Here is a 27,003-nt window from a genome sequence, read left to right as displayed (position 1 = left end):
TCTTATAGATTGTATATCTTATTTCAATGGTAAATGATCTCATCAATGTGGTAGTCTCTCACATAGATTGCCATCTGTCTATGTCTTCTTATTATATGGAATTCTTGAGTTTCCATAACTCCTTTATAGAATATGTACCCAACATGCTAGAGGCTTTCCTCTGACTCTTAAACATTTGGTCGTTCCCATTATATCTTGTAGACTAGAAGCGACAAACACATAGCTCAGGAACCAGACTAAAATGCAATTGGGAAATATTAAAAAAAAATTAAAAATACAATAGGACATAGATAATGTTTTTTTCTAAGTCAATAGACAGCCTGCAGATATCCTTATACGCAGTTTCTATTTGAGCTTGACATCATTAATGTAGATTGCCCATCTGTTTTCTGTCACTCTTCTACGGGAGAAGGGCTAGTTGTGGACTCATGGTTCTAGAACTAAAAGGGACCTCAGAGATTATCCATTCCAACCATTTCATTTTTACATGAGAAACCTAAGGCCTAGGAACAAGAAGTAGCTTGACACAATGGTAAGCACTAGACTTGGAATTTGGACAGTATGACTTGAGGCAAGTGCTCTTTCCATTGTACTCAGCTGCCTCTTACAGTGAGAGTGAGGGGTACTGTACCTACTGGAATTTATGTGGATTTTTCAGAGAAAATATTATATGAACAAATTTAAGCCATGCCGATTCCCTTTATATTTACTCAAATATAATTTATACCCAAAATAAGAGGGAAGAAATCTCATTCGCAAAATCACTTGCTTCTTCAAACTTCACAAATAGGAAGATAAGATAGGTTCCTTTTAGCTAGCCTTATTTGTGATGTTAAATATATATTAATATATACTATAAATGCAATAACATGTGTTAAATATGTTAAATATAAGTCTAAGGGAGGACATCATATTTTTACAGCATTCTTTTCACCATATTTTGGAGTTGTGTCTTACTTTCTCTTAGGGTGCATTTTTCCAATACAGTATTGGATATATCCCTCAAATTTGTGATATATTAGCTTGACAATTACTTTTTAATTATTATTCAGTTATTTCAGCCATATCTGACTCTTTGTGACCCTATTTGGGGTTTTCTCAATGATTTGACATCTTCTTCTCCAGATCATTTTAAAGGTGAGGAAACTGAGGCAAACAGCGCTGTGATTTGCCCAGGGTCGCACAGCTAATAATTGTCTGAGGCCAGATTTGAATTCAGGCAGATGAATCTTCCTCACTCCAGGCCCAGCATTCTATCCACTTTACCACCTTGTTGATACTAATGAAAAAGTGTGTACTGTACAGTAAAAAAAAAAACCAAAAAACAAACAAAACCTTGAATTTGACATCAAAAGATTGAGATTTCATTTCTGTCCCCTCAGCTTGTTAGCTCCATGACTTTGGTAAGTCACAACTTCTCTCTGTTTTAATTTTATCATTTGTAGAATGCAAGAGGAGGGACATAATACTACTTATACTAACTATTCTATAGCATTTTTGTGAGGAAAGGGCTTTCTACATAGTTAAACGATTTGTAAAACTGAGACGTTGCTGTTGATGATGACAAGTGCTTTGTCGTTGTTATAGAATGATAAGTCGTTGATCATAGACTTTGAGACAGAAGGTAACTTCAAGGCCTGCTATTCCAGCCTCCTCACTTTATGGGTGAGGGACATGAGGTCTGGAGATTTTAAGTGACTTGCCCCAAATCACATAACTGATAAATAAATAGCAGAGTGGGAATGTGAACCAAGGTCCTTAGTCTCCAAATCTGTCATGCTGTGCTGCTTCAATTTTATATTAAATATAAATTAGTTTTCCGATAATACAATTTTTTCACCTTAAGAATATTTACTGATTATAAACTCCATTAGGATAGGGACGATCATTTGCCTTTCTGTCTATAGCACTGACACATAGTATACTTGAATTGAATTGAATTATTTTTGAAGATTAATTTCTCTTACTAACATATTTCTTTGACCTATGTTCTATCTGTTGACAATATCCAAAGTGATTCCCCTTGAAATGGAGCTAATTTCTGAAAATCCTGTATGAGAAACAACCTTCCCCCAAGCTCTGCACCTCTTTCACCATGTGCAGAGCAATAAACAGAACAGGAGCTGACAGAAAGCTGGTTCTTTTAGTTGGTGATAGAAGGTGTATCCAAATCTGAGGGAAGGAAAAAACTCCACAAACACTGGCACCAAGATCGTAAGATACAACACTGATGCTCCTCATTTGTGTGGTTGAAATGGGTTTTATTTCCCTTTAGAAGTAAATGTGTGATTTCATAGGTCTTTCATCACATCACTAAGGTGTACACACTGGGTGTCACAATCACATAGACATGAGACGATGATGTTGAACAGGTCACCTAGCGGAGAAGTGAATGAAGGAACAATCTCTCTCTCTCTCTCTCTCTCTCTCTCTCTCTCTCTCTCTCTCTCTCCACTCTTCCAATTATGGGTGCTGACAATTTGAACACCTGCTTCCTTTTAGATATTTCCTGTTGAAAAGGAGTAAGAGGTTAAGTACCCAGAAACATTATACTCAAAGGATGAAATTGTGAAGAGAGAAAGTCAACTATGAAATAATTTCAGTTGTAGAGAGCTGCTGTGCATGGCAGGGATCATCTTGGATTTTGTCCAAATATCATCTTGCTTAAAGAAAAAAGTTGCAAAAAAAAAAAAAAAAGCAAAAACAGAAACCAAAAACCCCAGCCTTGCATAACAGAGAACTGTCTGTGTTATCTTTCTTCCTTTATGATTATGATAGATTGTTCTGTCTTTTGAGTCTTGAATTGATAAAGTCATGACACTAGTTGCAGAAGATGGTGGGAAAAGGGGAAGAGTAAAAGTAAGAGGAAATTCTGAAAGAGCCAGGGAAAGATGATGGAGGAATGTAAGGTTCTTGAGAGAAGAGACTGTTTTGGTTCATCAGAGTCTAATCTAACAATCATTTCAAAAGTCTTTCCTATGTGCATTGGGGAAACAAAATCAAAAGGAAAAACAGTCCCAGGTCTCAGAATCTTCCATTCTACTTTGGACTTGGAAGAGGATATGTGTAAACAGATTAGCATTTACATAATAATCCGAGAGAATATCTTGTTCTCCCTAATGTTTAACATAGTGCCTTGCACATACTAGACATTTCATAAATCTTTAGTGAATGATGCTAAATTGAAATAAGATCTATTGAAGGGAAGAATTAGAGAGCATTGCAAAATGTAAAATAGATAATTTTGATTATATAATATTAAAAAGTTTTTGCACAAACAAAACTAATGCAACTAAAATTATAAGGAAAGCATAAAACTGGGGGATGAATTTTGCAAAAAGTATCCTGATGAAGGCCTCATTTCTCAAATGTATAGAGAACTGAGTCAAATTTATAAAACATAGAAGTCATTCCCCCGCTGATAACTGGTCAAAGGATATGAGCAGGCAGTTTTCAGGCAAAGAAATCCACATTATCTATAGTCATATGAAAAAAAATGCTCTAAATTACTATTGATTAGAAGAATGCAAATTAAAATAACTCTAAGGTACCATCTCACACATATCAGATTGGCCAATATAACATAAAAGAAAGTATTCAATTTTGGAGGTACTGGGACAGTGTTGGTGAAACTGCAAACTGATCCAACCATTCTGGAAAGCAATTTGAAACTATGCCCAAAGAACTATAAAATCATGCATACCCTTTGATCCAGCAATATCACTGTTGTCTATATCCTAAAGACATGCAAAAAAATGGAGAAAGAACCTATTTGTTCAAAATTTGTGTGCCTTTTTGTGTTGGCTAAAAGCTGGAAATTGAGGGCACGCTCATCAGTTGGGGAATAGCTAAACAAGATATGTTACATGATTGTAATGGAGTATTATTGTGCTGTAAAAAATGACAAGTAGAATGATTTCAGAAAAACCTAGAAAGACTTACATGAACTGATGCATGGTGAAGCAAACAGAAACAAGAAAATGTTGTACACAGTAACTATTCTCAGCAATACAATGACCAAGAAAATCCTGAAAGACTAATGATGAGGCATAAGGTCTGCCTCCAGAGAAAGAACTGATATTGACTGAATATATTCTGAAGCTTGCTATTTTCACTTTCTTTCATTTTTTAAAAATTTTATTTGAATCTTCTTGTACAAAATGACTACTATGGAAATGTTTCACATAATTGCACATGTATAATTGCTTACTGTCTCAGGGAGGAGAAAGGATAGAATTTGGAACTCAAAACTTGAAATAAAAATGTATTTAAAATGGAATATACACACACACATACACACACACACAGACTACCTTTTGCCTTTCTTTGTATCTCTAGCACTTAGTACAGTGCCTGATACACAGTATACACTTAAGAAATATTTGTTGAATTGGATTGAATTATTTTTGAAGATTAATTCTCTTACTGAGATATTTCTTTGACCTATGTTATATCTATTGAAAATATACAAAATGATTCCCCAAGATGTAAAATGGAGCTAACCTCTGAAAATCCTGTGTGAGACATAATCTTCCCCCAAGTACTGTACCTCTTTTACTATGCAGAGAGCAATAAACCAAGCACTGACAAGAAGCTGGTTCTTTTAGCTGGAGATAGAAGGTATATCCAAATTTGAGGGAAAGAAAAAAAATCCACAAACATTGATTCCAAGGGGAATTTTACCATGAGTCAAGTTATCTACATATCAATATTCCATTTCCAGATCATAAGATAACACTGATACTCTTCATTTGTGTTGCTGAAATGTTTCCTCCCCTCTAGAAGTGACTGTGTGGTTTCATAGGTCTTTTATAACATTACTGAGGTGTTCACACTATGTGTCATAATCACATAGATATGAGATAGTGATGTTGAACAGGTCATCTTAAACAGAAATGCGAATGAATGAACAATCTCCCTCCCTCCCTCCCTCTCTCTCTCTCTCTCTCTCTCTCTCTCTCTCTCTCTCTCTCTCTCTCTCTCTCTCTCTCTCTCTCTCCCCATCTCTCTTTCTATGTCTATATACATACACTATATGTATGTATATATTTACATTATATGAATATTTGCATATTTGTATTTATTTCTTTATTACATACCTGATAGGCAAACTAGCACATTAAAGGAGAGAGTTTAAAAAACAGAGTAGATATTGATATAAAAAGATGTCACTATGAGTCATCATCTGTTTTCTTTTTTTAAGAAGGAAACTCCACTTTATTTTTCCATTAATTGTCACGTGCAACTAGAGGCCACCATAGTGTTTCTTTTTTAAAGCCAAAGATAGTAAACACTAAAAATCCCTCCTCCTTTCCCCTTTCTCTATCCTTGCTTGAAAACCAGACATCTGGAATGTGGATAGTTCAAGAGTGACTGCCCTATTCACTTGTCTACTACATTTTCAGGAGTGAGAAATGACTTGGAGGAGGGGAGAGGGAGGGAGAGTGGCTTCCAGATGTGTGTGGAGCAGGTGCATGAGATTGCCATATCGCCTCAATTCTGTGCACAGCTGCCACCCCTTTCCATTTAGTGCTGGAGAGCTGGGCACACTTTTATCATTGCCCCTTTGGTGGCCTCTTTTGGTTTCCCACAGCTACACTGACCTGTGCTTTCCTCAGAAGACTTGTTCTCAAAAGACAGATCTTAAGTAACTCATTTTGGGGGCTCTAATTTCCTCAGTCAGCTCCTGCCAAACCTTTTGTGGTTCAGTTTCATGTAGATCAGGAAGCATTTATTTCAAACTTTTGCAGTCTATTCTCACACACATACACACACGCACACTCTGCTCACACACACCCTCCTCAGCCCTAGAGAAGAGATTCTCATTTGAGATTCAGTAAGTCCTGACAATGTTTAATATTTTATTTAAGCAGGTGTACATATATACATACATACATGTTTTCATAAAGCTTATATTCACTGCCACAGCACATTAATACTGTGAAACTCCTGCAGATTGGGAGACACTTTTAAAATTTATGTAATACTAATTATGACTGAAGATACTGCTGAGGAAAAGGGGAAGCACAAATGCAAAAATGTGTGTTTTGGTTTCTCTCTCTCTCTCTCTCTCTCTCTCTCTCTCTCTCTCTCTCTCTCTCTCTCTCTCTCTCTCTCTCTCTGCTGTTCTATTCCCATAAACTATTGATTAGGATTATGGGACCATGTTGACTGAATTTGAGTCACAGAGTCATAGTAGATTAGGGATGAAAGAGATCTTAGAAATTATCTAACCCTCTTCCCCCATCATTCCCCTACTTTAGAATTAGAAACTATAGTGCAGAGAGGCAAATTTTGATTTAACCAAAGATATACAGTTAGAGACGGAGGCAAGGCTAAGATAGAAACCTTCTGCTTCCCAGGTCTATGGTTTTTGTTTACCATTACACCATTCTATGATTTCAATTCAAGAAGTATTTACTGGAGTTTAGTATGTAGGAAACAGTATACTAAGCACTAGGGACAGATAAAAAGAGAACAATCATTGCCCTCAAGGCAATACAGACAATAAAATACAGTCTATTGGGGGGAAACAACATGTTTACAGATAAATAAATGTATAATTTATACAAATATGTCATTTATACAAAGTAATTGGGAGAAGTCTCTAACAAATTTTGAGGAGACAGGGATCAAGAACCACCCAAAGTAGGAAGTGGAATTTGAGCTGTGTCTTGATAGTTGCTAGGTATTTCAAAAGGTGTAAGTAACGATGGAAAACATCCTAGATGTGAAATAATCTTTGCAAAGGCAGGAGGTAGGCAATGGAAGACGGGATTCCATACATGTTGTTGACACATTTTAAACTCTTCATTTTGGGTTTTTCTTGGCAAAGGTAGTGCAGGGGTTTGTCATTTCATTTTCCAGCTCATTTTATGAATTTTACAAATGAGGAAATTGAACCAAACGGGATTAACAGACTTGCCCAGGGTCACACAGCTAGTAAGTGTCTGAGGTCACATTTGAACTCAGGTCTTCCTGACTCCAGGCCAGGTACTCTATCCACTGTGCCAACTAGCTGCCTGGTTTCCATACGTAGGCCATAGTGAGGATGCCATTTTGGCTGAAGTGTAGAATGCCTGAGAGAAAGTAATACAAAATCACTTTAGAAAGATAGATTAGTGGGGAGATTGTAGCTTTAGATAGCAAATAGAAGAGTTTGTATCTTAAGAACCTGATATGTTCATCACCATGCTTTTGGAATATCCATTTAACAGGTGTATGGAAGATGGATTGTAGACAGGAGAATAAAGAGGCAAGGGGATCAATGAGGAGGCTGTTGGAGTAGCCCAGGGGAAAGATGATTAGGGCCTAAACTAGGTGTGGGGAATCTTGAGGACCTGGAGGGCCACACATGGTTTCTTGAAGTTTGGATTCCATCAAAGGGTTGCATTTGAGGACTTAGATGGCCACATGTGTCCCTATCCTTGACCTAAACTTAAGTTTCTGTGTGAGTGGGAAAAAAGGCCATGGATATGAGAAAAGCCTTGTAGGCAGAATTGATGGAACCCAGCAACCAAACCAGAGAGGACTCTCTGCTTTATAATCCATCCTCCCAAAGATGGCAGAGTAGAAACACACAAATACGCTAGCTCCGAACCCACAGCCTATAAAATATCTGTAAAAAAGAACTGCCAATAAATTCTGGAGCAGCAGAAGCCGCAGAACAACGGAGCAGACGAGATTTCTGTTCCAGAGAGCCTGAAAACCTCTTGCAAAAGGTTCTTCACACTGCGGACACAGAGCAGAGCCCAGCCCTGCGTTGGCCGCCTGGCGCTGAGAGGAGCAGATCCAAGTGGGGAGCAGATACAAGCAGGCTTCAGGGACAGAATTTCCAGCAGCTGTGCGGGTCCCTCCACCCACAGGTGACAAGGGTCAGTGAGAGGGTCTCTTTGGCGGGTCGAGAAGGGAGTGGGGTGCCCCCATAACTCAGGCCCCCTCGGGAGGCAGCGGCGGAGGTGGAAGTAGACAAGGGGCTCCCCAAGCAGGCAGGAGCCTGGATCCATTGTTGAAGGTTTCTGCATAAACCCCCTGAGGGAACTGAGCCCCTGAGGCAGCCCTGCCCCCACCTGAGCACCTGAACTTAATCTCACACTGAATAGCAGCCCCACCTGCACGGAAGCCCTGAGGCTAGGGAGCAGCATTTGAATCTCAGACCCCAAGCACTGGCTGGGCAGATCTGGAAGCAAAGTGAGTATGAAGAGGATATGCAGAAATCAAGTCACTGGCTTGGAATATGCCCAGAAAAGGATAAAAAACCAAGACTATAGAAGGTTACTTTCTTGGTGAACAGGTTTCTCCTCTCTTCCTTTCTGATGAGGAAGAACAATGCTCACCATCAGTGAAAGACACAGAAGTCAAGGCTTCTGTATCCCAGCCCACTCAATGGGCTCAGACCATGGAAGAGCTCAAAAAGAGCTCAAAAAATTTTGAAAATCATGTTAGAGAGGTGGAGGAAAAACTGGGAAGAGCAATGAAAGACATGCAAGCAAAGTATGAACAGCAGGTCAGCACCCTGCTAAAGGAGACCAAAAAAATGCTGAAGAAAATAACACCCTGAAAAATAGGCTAACTCAAATGGCAAAAGAGGTTCAAAAAGCCAGTGAGGAGAAGAATGCTTTCAAAAGCAGAATTAGCCAAATGGAAAAGGAGATTCAAAAGCTCACTGAAGAAAATAGTTCTTTCAAAATTAGAATGGAACAGATGGAGGCTAATGACTTTATGAGAAACCAAGAAATCACAAAACAAAACCAAAAGAATGAAAAAATGGAAGATAATGTGAAATATCTCATTGGAAAAACAACTGACCTGGAAAATAGATCCAGGAGAGACAATTTAAAAATTATGGGCCTACCTGAAAGTCATGATCAAAAAAAGAGCCTAGACATCATCTTTCATGAAATTATCAAGGAAAACTGCCCTCATATTCTAGAACCAGAGGGCAAAATAAATATTGAAAGAATCTACCAATCACCACCTGAAAAAGATCCAAAAAGAGAAACTCCTAGGAACACTGTGGCCAAACTCCAGAGTTCCCAGGTCAAGGAGAAAATATTGCAAGCAGCTAGAAAGAAACAATTCAAGTATTGTGGGAATACAATCAGGATAACAAAAGATCTAGCAGCTTCTACATTAAGGGATAAAAGGGTGTGGAATAGGATACTCCAGAAGTCAAAGGAACTAGGACTAAAACCAAGAATCACCTACCCAGCAAAACTGAGTATAATACTTCAGGGGAAAAATTGGTCTTTCAATGAAATAGAGGACTTTCAAGCATTCTTGATGAAAAGACCAGAGCTAAAAAGAAAATTTGACTTTCAAACACAAGAATGAAGAGAAGCATGAAAAGGTAAACAGCAAAGAGAAGTCATAAGGGACTTATACAAGTTGAACTGTTTACATTCCTACATAGAAAGACAATATTTGTAACTCTTGAAACTATTCAGTATCTGGGTACTGAGTGGGATTACACACACACACACATGCACATGCACACACACATAGAGACAGAGTGCACAGAGTGAACTGAAGAGGATGGGATCATATCTTTAAAAAAATGAAATCAAGCAGTGAGAGAGAAATATATGGGAAGAGAAAGGGAGAAATGGAATGGGGCAAATTATCTCTCATAAAAGAGGCAAGCAAAAGACTTTTTCAGTTTAGGGAAAAAGAGGGGAGGTGAGAGAAAAACATGAAGTTTACTCTCATAACATTCCACTAAAAAGGAAGGAATAAAATGCACACTTGTTTTGGTATGAAAACCTATTTTATAATACAGGAAAGTGGGGGATAAGGGGATAAACAGGGTGGGGGGGATGATGGAAGGGAGGGCATGGGGAGGAGGGAGCAATTTGAGGTCGACACTCATGGGGAGGGACAGGATCAAAAGAGAGAATAGAAGTAATTGGGGGCAGGATAGGATGGAGGGAAATGTAGTTAGTCTTATACAACATGACTATTATGAAAGTCATTTGCAAAACTACACAGATTTGGCCTGTATTGAATTGCTTGCCTTCCAAAGGGAGGGGGTGGGGAGGGAGGGAGGAAGAGAAGCTGGAACTCAAAGTTTTAGGAACAACTGTCGAGTGCTGTTCTTGCCGCTAGGAAACAAGAAATACAGGTAAAGGGGTATAGAAAGTTATATGGTCCTACAGGACAGAGGAGAGGATGGAGACAAGGGCAGAGAGGAATGATAGAGGAGGGAGCAGATTGGTGATGGCGGCAATTGGAATGCTCGGTGTTTTGGGGTGGGGGGAGGGGACAAGGGGGGAGAAAATTTGGAACCCAAAATTCTGTGAAAATGAATGTTAAAAGTTAAATAAATAAATTAATTAATTATAAAAAAGATATGCATAAAAAAATAAATAATTCGTCCTCCTATAACGCTGCTAATTTAAATTGATATTCCAAAAATATAGGGTAACCATATCTCTTCCTTTATTTCTGAGTATCTATCATGAGGTTAATCTATAATGGAATCAGCATAATATCCTGGAAAGAACAACAGATTTACATTCACAATACTTGAGTTTGAAATGAGGCTTTACCACCTACTATCTGTGTAGCTTTAGGAAAGTTTCTTAACTTTTTGGGGTGTGGGTGGGGAGCATCACTTTACTTATTTTTAAACATGAGTCAGACTAGATGGCCTCTAAAGTCTCTTACAGCTCTAAATCTATAATCCTAATCTTAAAGGTTAAAATCCAAATGTTAATCAGAGTTAGCAGCACAGAAATCAAGGGAAAGCTACAAAGATTAGGAGTGTTAGTGTTAGTGAAGTCATGCAGTCAAAAAAAGCAAAAAGCTTAGAGACAATAAGGAATCTTAGCCATTAGCATCTAGCCCAACAACCTAATTTTATATCTGAGAAAACTGATGCCTTGAATGGTATTAGAGGAATAGATTTGGAGTCACAGATCGGGTTTAAATCCTGGTTCTTTTATGCGATGTTGTTCAGGCATTTTTCAGTCATGTCCAACTCTTTGTGACCTCATTTGGGATTTTCTTGGCAAGGATAATGGAGTGGTTTGTAATTTCCTTCTCCAGTTCATTTTACAGATGAGGAAAGGGAAACAAACAGGGTTAAGGGATTTACCTGGAATCACAAACTAGTTAAATGTCTGAGGCCACATTTGAACTTATGAAAATTAGTCTTCTTGACTGTAGACATTATCCACAGTGCCACCTACAAGTTATATTCTCTGTGGATCTTAATTTCCTTATCTGCAAAATGGAAATAGTAGTAACTGTCTTACCTTTAGTAATCTAGAACATGTAAAGTAGAATAGTTGTTAATATATATATATATATATGTGTGTATATATATATATATATATATATATATATATGTTCCTTTAAACAATCAGCTTAGATCCAACTATTCTGGAGAGCAATTTGGAACTATGCCCAAAGGGCTACAAAAAAGGTACATGTCCTTTGATCCAGCAATATCACTTCTAGGACTGTATCCCAAAGAGATCATAGAAATGGGAATGGGTCCCACATGTACAAAAAAAATATTTATAGCAGCTCTCTTTGTGGTGGTCAAGAACTGGAAATCAAGGAGATGTCCATCAACTGGGGAATGGCTGAACAAGTTGTGGTATATGAATGTAATGGAATACTATTGTACTATAAGAAATGATGAACAGAAAGACTTCAGAGAGGCCTGGGAAGACTTATATGATCTGATGCTGAGTGAAAGGATCAGAACCAGGAGAACATTGTAACTTTGCAACAACCGCAGTGTGTGAGGAATTTTTCTGGTAGACTTAGTCCTTTATAGCAAAGTAAGGACCTAAAAAATTCCCAATGGACTCAAGGCAAAATGCCTTCCACATCCAGAGGAAGAACTATGGAATTGGATTGCAGAATGAAGCAGATCACTTACTTTTGTATTATGTTTTGTTTTGTTTTGTTGAATGGTTTCTCCCATTCATTTTAATTCTTCTATTCAACATGACCAAAGTGAAAACGTATTTAATAGGAACATATGTGTAGAAACCTATATAAGATATCATGCTGTCTCAAGGAAGGAGTGGGGGGACAGGAAGGATGGGAAAGGAGGAGAAAAAATCTAAGATATATGGAAATGATTGTAGAACATTGAAAACAAATAAAATAATTAATAAAATAAAATTAAAAAAATAAATAAAATTTAAAAATCAGCTCAAGATAAAAGATTAATGTAATATTACCTTTCAAATATAATAGCTTCTATTTATATAGGACTTTAGGGGCAGCTAATTGGCATAGTGGATAGAGCGCTGGGCCTGAAATGAGGAACTCATGCTAGCTGTATAGCCTTGGGCAAGTAACTTAAACTCTGTTTGGCTCAGGTTCTTCATCTGTAAAATGAGAATAATAATAGCAGTTACCTCCCAAAGTTAGAGTGAGGATCAAATAAGATAATAATTGTAAAATGCTTAGGTCCGTGTCTAACACATAGTAAGTGTTAGATAACTTTTAATTACTATTATGACTTTACTATGTATAAAGAGCTATTTACATAATACCCAAGTAAGAGAGGTGTATAAGTGTTATTATCACCATCATTTTACATATGTGAAAACTCAGCCTCAGAAAATTTAAGGCTCATGCAGCTAATAACAGTGGTGTTCTGTTAGCCCTGTCTCAGTTTTTCACCCATTCGGGGTTTTCTTGGCAAAAGTACTGAAGTAGCTTGCCATTTCCTTCTCCAACTCATCTTATAGATGAGGAAATTGACTAACTTGTCCAGGGTTACATAGCTAGCAAGCGTCCAAGACCAGATTTGAACTCACAAAGATGAGTCTTCCTGACTCCAGACTCAGCACTCTATCCACTGTGCCAACAATTAATAAGAATAGTCTCCAATAACATGGAAATATGTTTCCCATGATTGCACATGTATAATTGATGTATTGCTTATCTTCTCAATGGGCAAAGGAAGGCCTGGAGGAAGTTAAAAAACTTGGAATTTGATTTTTTTCAAATGAATGTTAAAATAAATAAATAAATAAATTGTTTTAAAGATAGTGACCAAGAGGCAAACCTAGGTATTCTGACTCTAAAAATAGTGTTCTTTCCAATATAAGACACTGCTTTGCATATAGTAGGCATTCAATAAATATTTTAATTAATAAGTGGATGGTTTGATAGGAAAGAAACTGTCAGTGGCAAGTGTATTTATAGTAGTAAGTGATCCCTTAGGCTTTCCTGGATTGGTGTTACAGAAAAGTAATAGGAAGAAGCTGGATTAATATTTGCCAAATGTGACTGGGGGAAGCCAAGGCTCGTGGAATGAATATTGCAGTCTATTAGAAAACAGTACCACCTGGAGGTCAGGAAACTCGGATTCCTAGTCCCAGCTCTGCCATTAACTAGTCACCTGATCTTAAATTGTCTATGGCTCACTTTCTACACATGTAACATGAGGGCAATAAAATATATTCCAGCCCCTTACAGGTTCAGTGCAAGGACAGTGTGAGGAAATAAAAGTGTATTTAAATGAAAATGTAATCCTTCAAGTCATTGACTTATGAAAACTATTGACAAGAAAGAAAAAACACATCAATGGCAGACTCTGAACTTGGATTTAGATTTTTTTTAGGACTTTGTTTATTTCACTAGCCCATCCCACTTCCCTATAAATATGTCCTAGAGCCACTACCAAAAATGACACATTTAAGCTGGGATCATCCAGGTCTCTAAATAGCAAAATTTTTTATGTTTAAAAATAGCCCCAGAATATCCTGTACCATACAGTTAATGTTCACCAGAAGGGAAGCTTCATTCAATCCAACTTCATTATTTTTAATGAGAAAAAATCTACAAAGAAAAATTTGAAATAAAGAATACTGACATAATGTGTATGTGGTTTTATTTCATTTGCAGCACTTCCTACTTCCCCTTAAGCCCATTCTCATGGGACCCAAGCACTTCTGTTTCCAGCATGACAACTTGAAATACAAAATGAACTTTCCTGAGGGGCATTTCTTATTTTACCCAAACTGGATTACAAATCTCCAATTTCACAAATACATGTGACCAACAGATTCCAAGAGAGAAAGTGGAGTAGGAAGTAGATTTAGTAACCTGGGAGAGGAGAAATTAAATTATAAGATTTTCTGGAAATTGGTAGGCTTTTAGCATTTCAGTTATAGAGGAAATTTCCTCTTTGAAATTTTCCAACACCAATCAAATCACAGGTTCAGTTAAAAAAATAGATTGATATTTTTTTTTTCTTTTGGGGCACACAAATAGGCATTACAAAAGCAGATGCAGGATCCTAAGTGATTCTCTTAGGATTATAATAAACAGTTCTAATGGCTTGGGAGTCTCAAGTGGCAGACTAGGAAAACAAGAGAGAAGAGGAAATATGGTGATTCCATCTCTTTTCCTTGTGTAGTCATTGACTTTTCTCTTAACTATAGATCTAACAGGTAAATTTCCCCCATGTTTTTCTAATTTGTTTATGATGTGACCTTTCATATCTAGATCATGTAATATTTATTAGAATATTTGTCCCTGAAAAGTTGCTGAAGCTCAAAATGCCATTTTGCTGATCACATTCTAAGAAGTCTTTGCAGTTAAGGAGCTCCCTGTAACTGTTGTGAAGTCACTAAACAACCACTAAAGAATATTCTGAAATACCACAACTGATACCACATAAGGGTTTGTTTGTTTTTTGTAAAGTTTTTCTTTTAAAGTGCCTAGAGATGAAGCTCTCCCTCATAAACTTCGCAATTTCACACTTTTTCTAAGAGGAGAATAAAAGCTTCAGTTACTTAGTAAACAGTCTATAAATGTACATCCTGCTTCAAGAGAGCAAAATATTGCAACCAGAAGTTTTTTGAGACTTGAGAAATGCCACCAAGGTCCTTCACCTCTTTCACATATACGCATGACCGTTCTTTCCAGTACTCTTTTCTTCCCACCTTCTTTATCTTTTTTAAAACCTCTTTTCTGTTCTTTAAGCCCTTTGTAAATTACAAGATTTCCTTGAATAGTAAAGAATGAATGAAAAAAGTAATTATTAAGTGTTGAGTATTAAACGAATTAGAAATGTAAATGCAAAAGCAAATACAGTCCCCTGCCTCAAGGTGCTTATATTATTATAGGGAGAGATGATATACATAGGTGAAAAGTAGATACTAAGGCACCTTTTCAATGCATAAAATGAAATATACAGAATTATAAAAGAAGTAAATTATATTGAAATAAATTGCCAAAATATTTTTAAAATAAAGTTATAGAACTCAAATTAAAAGCTCTTCATCTAAACAGTCTAAAGTACTGCTAAAAAGTTAAAATTTAAAATTATATATTTTTTGAATGTAAGTTGTATTTTGAATGCCCAGTATCTCCTAGTTCTGCTCATTTCATTCTTTGCCATTTTATCAAAGTCTTCAAAATTGTTCATTTTTACAAATTGATGTTATAGTAGAAATGATTCTTCTATTTCTACTTATTTAATTCTGCATCGATTCATATAAGTCTTTCCATGTCTTTTTGACAAAATCTATTTCCTCATTTCTTATAGTGCAATAGTACTTCATCATATCCCCAAATTCATCCATGCATCAATTGATGAGCACCTTATTTAGCTGTAGTTTTTTGTCTCCACAAAGACTGGAGTATACAAAACCAAGTAGACTTTAAGGGTCTATTTATATTGGTGGGTTTTATTTAAAAATTGTCGATATCTTTTTGTTTTTATATCACTTATATTTTCCATTGTATTCCCTGCTCCCACTATTCCTGAAAGTCATTCTTTAAAAGACAGTATGAAAAAATAAACCAAAGGGGGAAAAAATCTTGCTCCAACTAGACAATCCTAAACTAAACAATACTATTCTTAGCATTGGGTCAATTGTTGTTACTGTTGTTTTTGCATCATTTGCATCAAGTCTTTTCATATTTATAATTGTGGCAATATCATAAGATTTGACACAAGTCAGGACTTAGGAGTAACCAATAAACTAATTTTAATTACTTTTAAGGCAAGTAAAATTTTAATCTGCTTTTTCATTTTGTACTACGTCATAAATACAAATAACTAATTACACTTCCAAATTTCCAAATCAGCCAAAAGTATGTATAACTTAGTAATAAACTTTATTTGACCAAGCAGAAAAGCACCCTTGCGTCAGAGCAACAATTTTAAACAACATGATTAAAAATTTTAGCACTACCAAGATTAGTAACAGATATGTACAGTATGTGAAGAAAAAGCTATACTTTTGAAATCTCCTCCCAAAGATACAATTCACTAATTTTCAGATTCCTCTAAAAGACTATCCTATGGGATGATAATGCATTGTTGGTGGAGTTGTAAACCAATCCAACCACTCTGGAGAGCAATACCCAAAGGGCAACCAAATTGTGTATACTCTTTGATCCAGCATCACCACTACCAGATCTATATCCCAAAGAGATCATAAAAAAGGGGAAAGGATCTACATATGCAAAAATATTTATAGCAGCCCTTTTCATGGTGGCAAAATATTTAGAACTGAGGGGATGCCTATCAACTGGAGAATGGCTGAAGAAGGTGTTATATAGGAATGTAATAGAATGCTATTGTGCAATCAGAAATGACGAACAGGCAGATTTCAGAAAAACCTGTAAAAACTTTCACCAACTGATACAACGTGAAATGAGCAGAACCTAGAAAGCATACACAGTATCAACAACCTTGAGTAATGATCAACTGAATGACTCAGCTCTTCTCAGCAACACAGTCATCCAAGACAAAAACAAAGGATACGTGAAGGAAAATGCTATCTACATCCAGGTGAAGAACCAATGAACTTCAAATGCAGATTGAAGCATGCTTTTTCCACTTAATTCTTTTTTATGTTTTTTTTCTTTTGATCTGTTTCTTCTTTCACAACTATTTCTAAAATGGAAATATGTTTTGCATGTTAGCATAGGTATAACCTACATCAAATTTTCTACCATTTTAGGAAGAGGGGAGGGGAAGGAAAGAAGGGGAAAACTTAGAACTCAAAATTTTGAAAAAAATGAACACTAGAAATTGTCTTGATATGTAACTGGGTGAAAATACTATCAGAAGGACTCTTCTTCTCCCTGCCAAAATATACTCTTTCCTATTTCGCTACATGCCCATACCTTATTATTCTGAGGTTGGCATGAAGTCTGTCACAATGTCTAGGAAGGCTGTTTTTAAGGTTCACTAAGACATCCAAGGAATCACAGGGTTTCTTCAAATCTCCGAACAAGTCTTGGCCCAGGGTCTTTGCTCCACATGGCAAACATGTTAGGGCTCTAATGTGTTCACTGTGGGAACCATCTAGCAGCTCTGCTCACATGTCTGGTGCTCTCTGCCAAGGGTCAATGAAGCATGGAGGGGCAGCTACATGAGAAATTCATCCATTCAGTAGCCTTGTCACCAAAGTAAAATTCAATAGAATTGAGGAAATAATAATAATAAAAATAATGTCCTATATTAAGTAACAAATGGTCCATTTCCTTCCTTTTTAGTGAAATAAAACCATTAATTATTGATTTCTTGACCGCAAGGCAAAGTAAGTTTATTTTTGCTAATTCTGAAATGTGCACATCTCACATAATGTGTTCTTACTTTTGGGAGTAGGAGGGGGTAGGCCCTGAATAAGGGGCTCATTGATAAAGTAGATCATTTGTAATTTTTGTATATTGGATCATAGATTTGGAGTTTAAAGGAATCTCAGTGGTCATCTAATTGAAATCTCTCGTTTTGTAGATGAGGAAACTGAGGCCCAGAGAATTTAAATCAGGTCACACAGATTGGAAGTGATATGGCCCAGATCTTAAACCTCAGTCACCTATCTCAAATTTCTTTGACCTTTCCACAATAGCTGATACTTTGAATTGATGACTACCAAAACACAATACTTCAACTTCACAGAGTAGTAAAAAGCAATACTGCTTAATCTAACTCTTCCTCAGAAATTGAAAGTGAGACTTAGTAATAAAGTTGTCCAAATACCCTTGACTTAAATATAAATCAATGATGTTTTTATTGTTCAGTCACAGCTGACTCTTCATGACCCCATTTGGGGGTTTCTTGGTAAAGATACTGGAGTGATTTACATTTCCTTTTCTATCTCATTTTATAGATGAGCAAACTGAAGCAAATAGAGTTGTGACTTGTCCAGCATCACACAGGTAGTAAGTGTCTGAAGCCACCTTATAACTTAGGAAGACGAGTAATCCTGACTCCAGACCCTTCACTCTATCTACTGTGCCACCTATATCCTCCTATAAATCAGTAGACATCACTAATATATAGACTGCAATCTGTTTTTTTTCAGAAAATGTCCTTTGAAATCTCCTTGCAAGAAGAAATCATGTTTCTATCGAGTTTTCCTGAGAAGGCATCAACTTTAGCCAATTTCATAGGAAACCTGGCCCTCCTGTCTTATAGCTGCTAAGAGCAGGAGAAAACTAGAAATAAATCTGTGTCAAGTCTTGTTTTCTTCCGTAGTTAACTGCTTTGTGGAAGGCATTTATACTGCTCTTTATCAGAGCTCACAGGTGCCAACTGAGTACAAGCCACAAGAGGGAGGAAATGTCAAGATTTGGACTTTCTTGCTACATACAGTTTGTATTTTATCAACTGCTGTAACGCTTACCCTTGAAGATAAGAAAAAAATTCTCACCCCATCAGTAAGACATGTACAGAATTTCTATAAAAGCCTTGAACTTTTTGTAGCAGCCTCCTACAAGCCACAAATGACAGTTCTACAATGTAAGGAGAGCAACTGAGGTCTTTCAGACTTGTCCTTGCACTAGATTTCCTTTCTGCTCTATTAACAACCCATTCAAGTGCTCTGAGGCTGGGCTAAAGGCCAGGGACATCTCTATCAGTTATCATGGCTGCTTCAAGTGTAACTGAATGACATTCTTTTCTACGTTGGACTTGATGGACATATATGACTATGCTTTCTACAATGGTTTAGCAAACAGTAAATGACCTCCCAGGGCCCAGGAGGCAAAGCTTCATCTTCACCTTTGGGATTTTTTAAGTTCACTTCAGTTCTTTGTAATGAGAGATTTCATGTGAGACATCAGTTGTCCACAGTTTGAACTCAAGTGTCTTGCAAAACAAGCTATGATTAATAGGCACTTCCTCTGACTGTCTCAGCTATGCCTCTGACAGAAAGAACAATTAGATTCTCCCTAAAGCACCTTCTCATTAAAATATGTCCTTAATACCAGGAGCTAAGGACAGGCAGAAAACTAGCTGAAGTGAAGACAATCCTAAAGTCAAAGTGGTTTGTTCTCTGTGCACGTGTGTATGTGTGTTTATGTGTGTGTGTGTATGTGTGTGTGTATGTGTGTGTGTGTGTGTGTGTGACATGTTAAGTTCTACCATTTGTTAATTCTTTCTGGAAAATTTTTCTACTGTAATCTTTAAATTGTGATCTGACAAAATGAAATATTGAAAGATAGTGGGAGAGAGAGCTCATTTTAGATGATAAAACTACATTCATAGTAATGGCATCGAATCTGATTGTGATTCTAGGAAAAAGAGTACTTTTAGTTACATTAATGTACCTTGTGAGGTCATGGAGTTGAGTACTTCCTCAAGGAAAGAGCTTATAGCCCTGTGTACCTGCATGTCCAATGTGAATCTTGTCTATATCCTGTAAATTCTCCACAAGGATCACCCAACATTTGGAAGGCCTTCCTTGGCATTGACTACTGATGGTACACATGGGCTATCTAATGGTTATCCTAGTTTATTTTTTCCCCTAGTTATTATATATTTGTCTGGTAATATCCTCAGTTGACCTTAAATTAGAACAACTGCTTAAATCTCATTATTAAAAGTTTGATTCATACAGAGTTAAACTGAGGGACTACACCAGAATTTATTGTGTTTCAGGTGAATTTTTTAAAAGTAGGGGTAGTCGTCATGATCTCAGACAAGGCATCAGTAAAAATACATATGGTTAAAAGAGTAAAGCAGGGAAATGGTATTATACTTAAAGGCACCATAGATAATATAATACTATCTATATAAAACACACCAAATGGCATCCAATCTAAATATTAAAAGGAAAAATGCCATTGATTTATGGAGGAAAATAAACAACAAAGCTATAATACTTGGAGACCTTAATTGATTGCAATAGTTGGGAACCTTTTAGAATTAAACAAATTTAACAAAAGAATAAATAACAAAGAAGTTAAGAACATGAGTAGAATTTCAGAAAAGTTTCGATAATTCTTTGGTGATCACTGAATAGGAAAAGAAAGAAACATACATAGCACCTTTGCATAAACTGACCAGGTGTTAAGGCGATAAAACCTCATAAATAAATGCAAAAGTGTTAAACATTTTTTTTTTGACGGCAGCAAAGTGAAAATGATAATAAGGGAGATTTGAAGAAATAATTCAAACTTCAATAGAGACTAAATAGTTTAATCCTAAAGAACTGGTAGGTCCAAGAACACATCTTAGAAAAAGTAGATAATTTCATCAAAGTTTAATGGGAACATTTTAATAGAAAGGTAGTCCAAATGTAGTTAAAGGTGTTAAGAATCAGATCACATTCTTAAAATTCATTAGTCCTTCCTTTGTGAATATTCCTTTGTATATACTTTCTCACCCAGTGAAGTTTAAGCTCCACAAGGGAAGAAAATGTTTTGCTTCTGTGTTTGTATCTTTAGGGTTTAGCACATTGCCCAGCACATTGTAAGTACTTGACAATTTTTTTAAAAAAATTCATTTATAATCAATGAAACAACAATTATTCACTAGCTAGGTGACCCTTAGAGTAAGTAAGAACCGAATTCAAATCCTACCTCAGATACTTGTGTAACCTTGGCCAAATCACTTAACCTCTCAGACTCAGTTTTCTCCTAAATAAAATAAAATGATACATCTCTATTTATGATATAACTTACTGGTCACTTATTATACTCTGGGCACTGGACCAGATGCTGAAGATACAACGTCATAAATGAAATAGTCCTTGGCCTCAAGGAGCAGGTGGAAACAACATATGTAACAAAGAGAATACATGTTGAATATGTACAAGATAGCTTCAATGGGGCATCATGGATTAAGGATTAGAATTGGAATAAAGAAATTCTTAAATCCTGCCTCAGACACTTAGTGACTGTGTGACCTTGGGTCTATCACTTAACCTGTCTCAGTTTTCTCACCTGTTAAATAGGGAGAAAAGTAGCACCTACATCATAGGGTTGTTGTGAACATCAAATTAGGAAACATGTAAAGTGCTTTGCAAACCTTCAAGCAGTATCTCATTAAATTCAGTAGCCTCTAACCTTCCTTCTTCCTCTAAATCTCTAATCCCTATAGGAAGATTTTCCCAGTAGGAGGATGAGGAGGACCAAAAGCTAGAGAGAAATAATTTCAGATTGGGGCATGTTAATCCTGAAAGAAACAAAGACATCAAGACCTTTAGTCAAGAGTTGTGAGTTGTAAGATGACATGAGCACATTTTTTTCTCACTCATGTGGCTCATAAACCTCATGTTTATTAGTGGGAGAATGTACCCCAGGTTTATATATGGAATATATTGTATTGCTTTCTTGGAATTTGCTTTAGAGTAGACTAACCACAAGGGCAACTATGTGGGCAGTGCTTCTTAAACTGTGGTGAGGTGACCCCATGTGGAGTGGTGAGGTGACCCCATGTGGAGTGGCGAGCTACAGTTTGGGAAGGGGTGGTGAGTGAAAAAGGTTTAAGAAGCCCTGGCTTAGTGGATAGAGTGCTGATCCTGGAGGCAGCAAGACTCATCTCCTTGAATTTGAATCTGACTTCAGTCACTTACCAACTGTTTGTTCCTGGGAAAGTCATTTAATTCTGTTTGCCTCAGTTTCTCATCTGCAAAGCTGAGCTAGAGAAGAAAATGGCAAATCACTCCAATATCTTTGCCAAGAAAACCCCCAAAAGCGGTCATGAAGAGTTGGACATTACTGAAAAATTACTGAATGACAACAAAAAAAAATGATTAACCACAAAGAAGGTTGCACCTAATCCAGTGACTATCCTAACCCCTAGCAATACACAGTTGGATAAATATACCTAATTATTTGTATATACCATTCGAAATTTGCATTTTCCTTTTTTTTGTGAAACAAACACAAAACATCCTAGTCATGCATCATGTCTTTTATAAGAGGCAATGTGGTATAGTGAAAAGAATACTAGAATTAGGGTTGGTAGAGCTGGGTTCAAACCTGTTTCCCTTGCACGTGGATGACATTGGGTAAATTATTTAATCTCTCTGTGCTTTAGAATTTCACCTGCAAAATGAAACGATGAGACTAGTTGCCTTCTAAAGTCTTTTCTTCTTATCTATATGATCTTATGACCTAATTTTTAACCAATTTCTATATCATGTGAAATTATCATTCCAATATGCCCAAATCTGAATTCTAGTTAAGACATTTTGATTTTTTTCCCTCCAGGCTACAATGTATATGAAACATTTTGGAAACCTTAAAGCATCAAATATACCAATAATCATGCATAAAGGCACTCCCACTGGAGAAACAACTCATTTTCATTTACTGTACATTACATAGTAAATGTCTTTGTTATAAAACAGATGAACCCTGACTTAATAGCTACAGTCAACTACTGTATCATTAACTTCCTTAGACTGAAACCTTTTTGGAACAGTTAAGATGATTGTCTTTAAAGGCACATGCTAGAGAGGGCAGAATGCACATGGTAATGGGATGAGTGGAATTATGTTCTTGTTTTGCTAGAAAAAACAAGATGCTTGTGATTTCCACTGGGACTAGGGTGGAAACTAACGTGACATGAATTCTCAGGATAGCTGGCAGATGCTGACTGGAAAGTTTTTTTAGGCAGCTGAGGATTTAAGCAAAATCAGCAAAATTACTATCCAAAGTCTGACATCTTCAATGAGTTTACACGATCACATTTCCAGTAGCATTAAGAGGACACACAAGAGCTAGTTGGGAATTTGAATTCTTTTTAGTAAGCCGATGCTTTATATTTAGAACAAAATGTTAGATGAACTTAACATTTTGCCTTGATATTAATGGAATAAATACAACCTCATTAAATGTTAAAGATAAGATGATGAATTTTTGTTTTTGTTTAGTTTTATTTTGATCCAGTAAAATGTAATAGGGCAAATAAATTGGGGGGGTCATAGACCATAGTGTTTAGAACTTGAAGGAATATAAGAGATCAGCTACTCCAGTCTCTTCATTTTTATAGAAGAGGAAAATGAGACGAAGAGAGGTGAAGGAACTTAGCCCATGGCAACACTGGTAGGGAGTGACAGAGCTTGGATTCAAACTCAGGCCTATTAATTCCAAATCCAATTGCAATTCCAATTCTAGTGCAACATCATCTTTTCTATTATGTGAAATATAAAGACGTTTTCCTTTCTTTTTTTACTAAGGCTATATAATTAAATTGACAATTATGACAGTATCTTCCAGTAATTTCTGTTTATCCAGTATTTTTCCCTACTTATCATTCTATTGATTACAAGGAAAATTTGATTTATTATAGAAGCAAATGGTAAAATTATTTTTAATGTTTAGTTGTGTATATATTTTAGTTAAATCTTATAAAATGATAGGCTTCTTTACTATAAAAATCCAATATTATAGTTATTCCTTCATAATACTCTGGAATTTCCTATCATACACGTCTAATCTAGGCTCTGCATTCTTTTTCAATTACTTCCAATAATTTTAAAATATATTGTTTGTATTCATTATAACTTCAAAAGACATATTCATTCATTTATATCCACATCAACTGCTTTGATCCATCTTTAACAAATGAGTATACAGACAACTCTTTTGTGCATCACATGCTGCTCTCAAAAAGCACTTTGTCTCTCTACAGCAATATGTTTCTGACTATTCTCAACCACAACTTTTAAAGTCTGGCAACTGTTATTTCCTAAATAGTATTAATTATAATACACAATTAAGTCCTTATTTTCTACATTAAGTTCAAACTATGCACTAAGAATCATATCTGAGAATATTTCTCTTGGAATAAAAGCATGATAACCTTAAACAGAAGACTAAGTGTCTCTGTTCCCCAACTTTGAGGCAGAACTCTCCACATCTGCATTTTCTTTGTCCAGTGTGACTTCTTTAACCCTCTATATTAGACCTCCAATGTACCCTGAAGTCAGAGAGCTCCTATTAACTGTCAATCATTTAATAGTTTCCCAAGAACAAATCAAAATTTCTTTGTATTTAATTAAAAGCCATCACCCTTGCTATGTCAATTGGACCATTTTTCCCCACAAAAGCCTAAGTAATCTATATAATGATATAATCATTGCAGTTTTAGCTTTGATTAAGAGTCAACCTTTTGCCATAAGGTGTTATTCAGGGCCTTGTCTCCAAGTTCTTCAGGTTTTTATAATAATTGGTTGCTAAGGGAATTTCCTCACTGATTTCTATGTCTACTGTCATTCCCTCTTTTGCGCTTAGGACAAAGAGCATCTTCTGAAGTCTCTTTTGTGTTTATTCAAAGAAGCACATTTCCAGGGCAGAGAGAAGTAAGATATCTATTCTTTTACAGTTTAAGCATCATGCAACAGTTTTGCCAAGATATATTGAACACTAAGTTGCTGATGTGGTTGTTTTACCTTCACCCCCAAAATAGTGACACAGGTAGTGAAAAAAAACGAAATCCCTATTTTTAAATGTTTACCAAGTATATGTTGTTATCTACTGTAGATGCATGATGGAAATAAAATCTTTTGCCTTTAATAATAAGCAACAATTAGAGTGTATAAGAAGTGATTTTTATGCATCAATATATCACCTCTGATCTATAAAATCAACAGAGAATCTGCCACATCTTTTATTTTTATCTCCACAAAGAAGCTATCAACAATTGAGGATCAATGTTGGTTTGTAGTACATTGACCATTTATCTTCCTTATTACAATGTATGATCCAAATGGAAATAATTGCTAATTTCTTTTCTCCTTTACTGAAGGACCTTGAACACATAGTCAAGCTCCTTCAAATTATACTGAAATTAATCTTGTTGTTAAAATGACTCTTCCTGAAAAATTTCTAAAGCACTGACATCTATTGAGCAAGTGATAGGGCAAAAGTGGTAGGTCTTATGCCATCCAAAGTTTGGTAAGTTAAAGAAAATGAAATACCTTTAGAGGAAAGGACTTTCCCATGGTGGGAAGAAGAAGGGAAGGAAAGGAAACTTCTACTTCTGTAATGCTAGAAGACTCCAACCCAAGGAAGAAAATCAGTAGAAGTTCATCCAAGAAATGATGTATTCTCCAAAATGACCTGATTTAAACATACAGGGTTTAACATAACCTCATCTAATTATTACATTATCAAGTAATTAAATAATATCACTGTTATCAAATAAATAATTTTTTAATGAAATTAAAATAAAAAAATATTTTCCAGTGAATGTATCATAAAACTTTTGTGACTTGTAAAGACGTTCCTGAATGGAAATGACATCCTGCACTTTCTCACTCCCTCTTGCTACATTTTTTAGATCAAATGTTACTTTATTTCCTATCAAATAAAAAACATTTTAATAAATAGAATGTCTTCTTACTTTGATGTGATGATTAAAAAATAGAACTGAAAGAATGTGGTATAACATAGGTGCAGAGGCATGTGTCTGGAGAATGAGATGGAAAACTAAAAGAAAAGAAAAGAGCACTGATAAGGGTTATGGGTGAATACAAAAAGCAAATTTGATCTACTTGATGGTTTTATTTAGGGTTGGCCTTGCTCTGACTAAATGAAAATTCTTGTAACAACTTTCAACACAGTCCAAGTTTTTTGTGCTCACTGTCATTGGATTGTATTGCACTTCTGTCAGGCTACCAACAATAAAAATCTATTTAATTTCAGTTTAAATTCCAATACGGTGGCTGTTGAAGTATGTTATAGAGAAGAATTTCTGCCACTGACAAAAAATTAGTGCTGGAAGTAGTTGGATCTAACAATAACACTCAACATTTATCCATGCTGTGTTTCATCTTCATAGTTCTTTTATATAAATTAAATCTTGTCTTTCATAGGAAGTATTAGGTTTTAATTGGATACTTTACCAAGCCGTGCCAATTATCCTCAGATTTTGCCCAGAGCCACTTTTAGAAATAACAGTAAAAATTAATCTTCTCTTCTTAGCCACCAGTCTTACCCTCATAAATAACTTTTTATCTTCAGGCTACTAGGGGCTATTTCTTAAGTTTAAGCAACAAAGTTGCTTTCTTGGTGGGGTCAGAGAAGCATGGAGATGTTTATTGATGATTATTGATGATTGATGATTATTGATATACTAAAAAGGTGTTTTAGCTTCTAAACTTCTACTAGTATAAGGATGTATTAAGGAGTTCCCTACAGTCCCACAGCATAAGTTCTTTAATAAATTTGAGAAAAAAAACTATGTCTGATCATTAGATAAAGGCAAATCATGTCACCTAGGAAATAACTCATAGCTGAAAGAATCTGTCATACCCCTTCGGCCAATTAAAAAAAAAGTGACTCCTCCAGCAGTTTGAGAACTTGGCGATCTGACTGAGACAAAATAGAAGCTACATATGAAGGAGACCCCTTTAGGAGAGAGAGTCCTTTTTTTCCTACATCAAACGTATAGGTTTGAATGAAAATTACTTGATCAGTAGGAGATATTGCATTGCATCAGGAAGCAGAGACTGACACTCCAGAGGGACTTGGGTACAGAAAGGCAGTTACTCAAGGGAAGAATCTACTTCCAAGATAATGAACTCTGGTAGCAGCAAAGGGACCCAATGCAGACTTACAAGAGAGTTACCCTTGCATATTGAGAATTATACTTTAAAGAGGAACCAACCCTATAATCCCAGATGAGCACTACACATAGGGAGAAAGGACATGATATCCCTGCAGGAGTTAAGGTGTGAGTTGCCTTGGCCATATTGTATTATCTACACCTGTATCTCAGTACTGCTGTTCTCTAAATTGGTGCCCACATTCCACATGGATATCATATGTGTT

This window comes from Notamacropus eugenii, chromosome 5 (assembly GCF_028372415.1).
Source record: "Notamacropus eugenii isolate mMacEug1 chromosome 5, mMacEug1.pri_v2, whole genome shotgun sequence".
NCBI lineage: Eukaryota > Metazoa > Chordata > Mammalia > Diprotodontia > Macropodidae > Notamacropus > Notamacropus eugenii.
The sequence above is the reverse complement of the archived record's forward strand: the minus strand, read 5'-3'. Positions refer to the sequence as shown.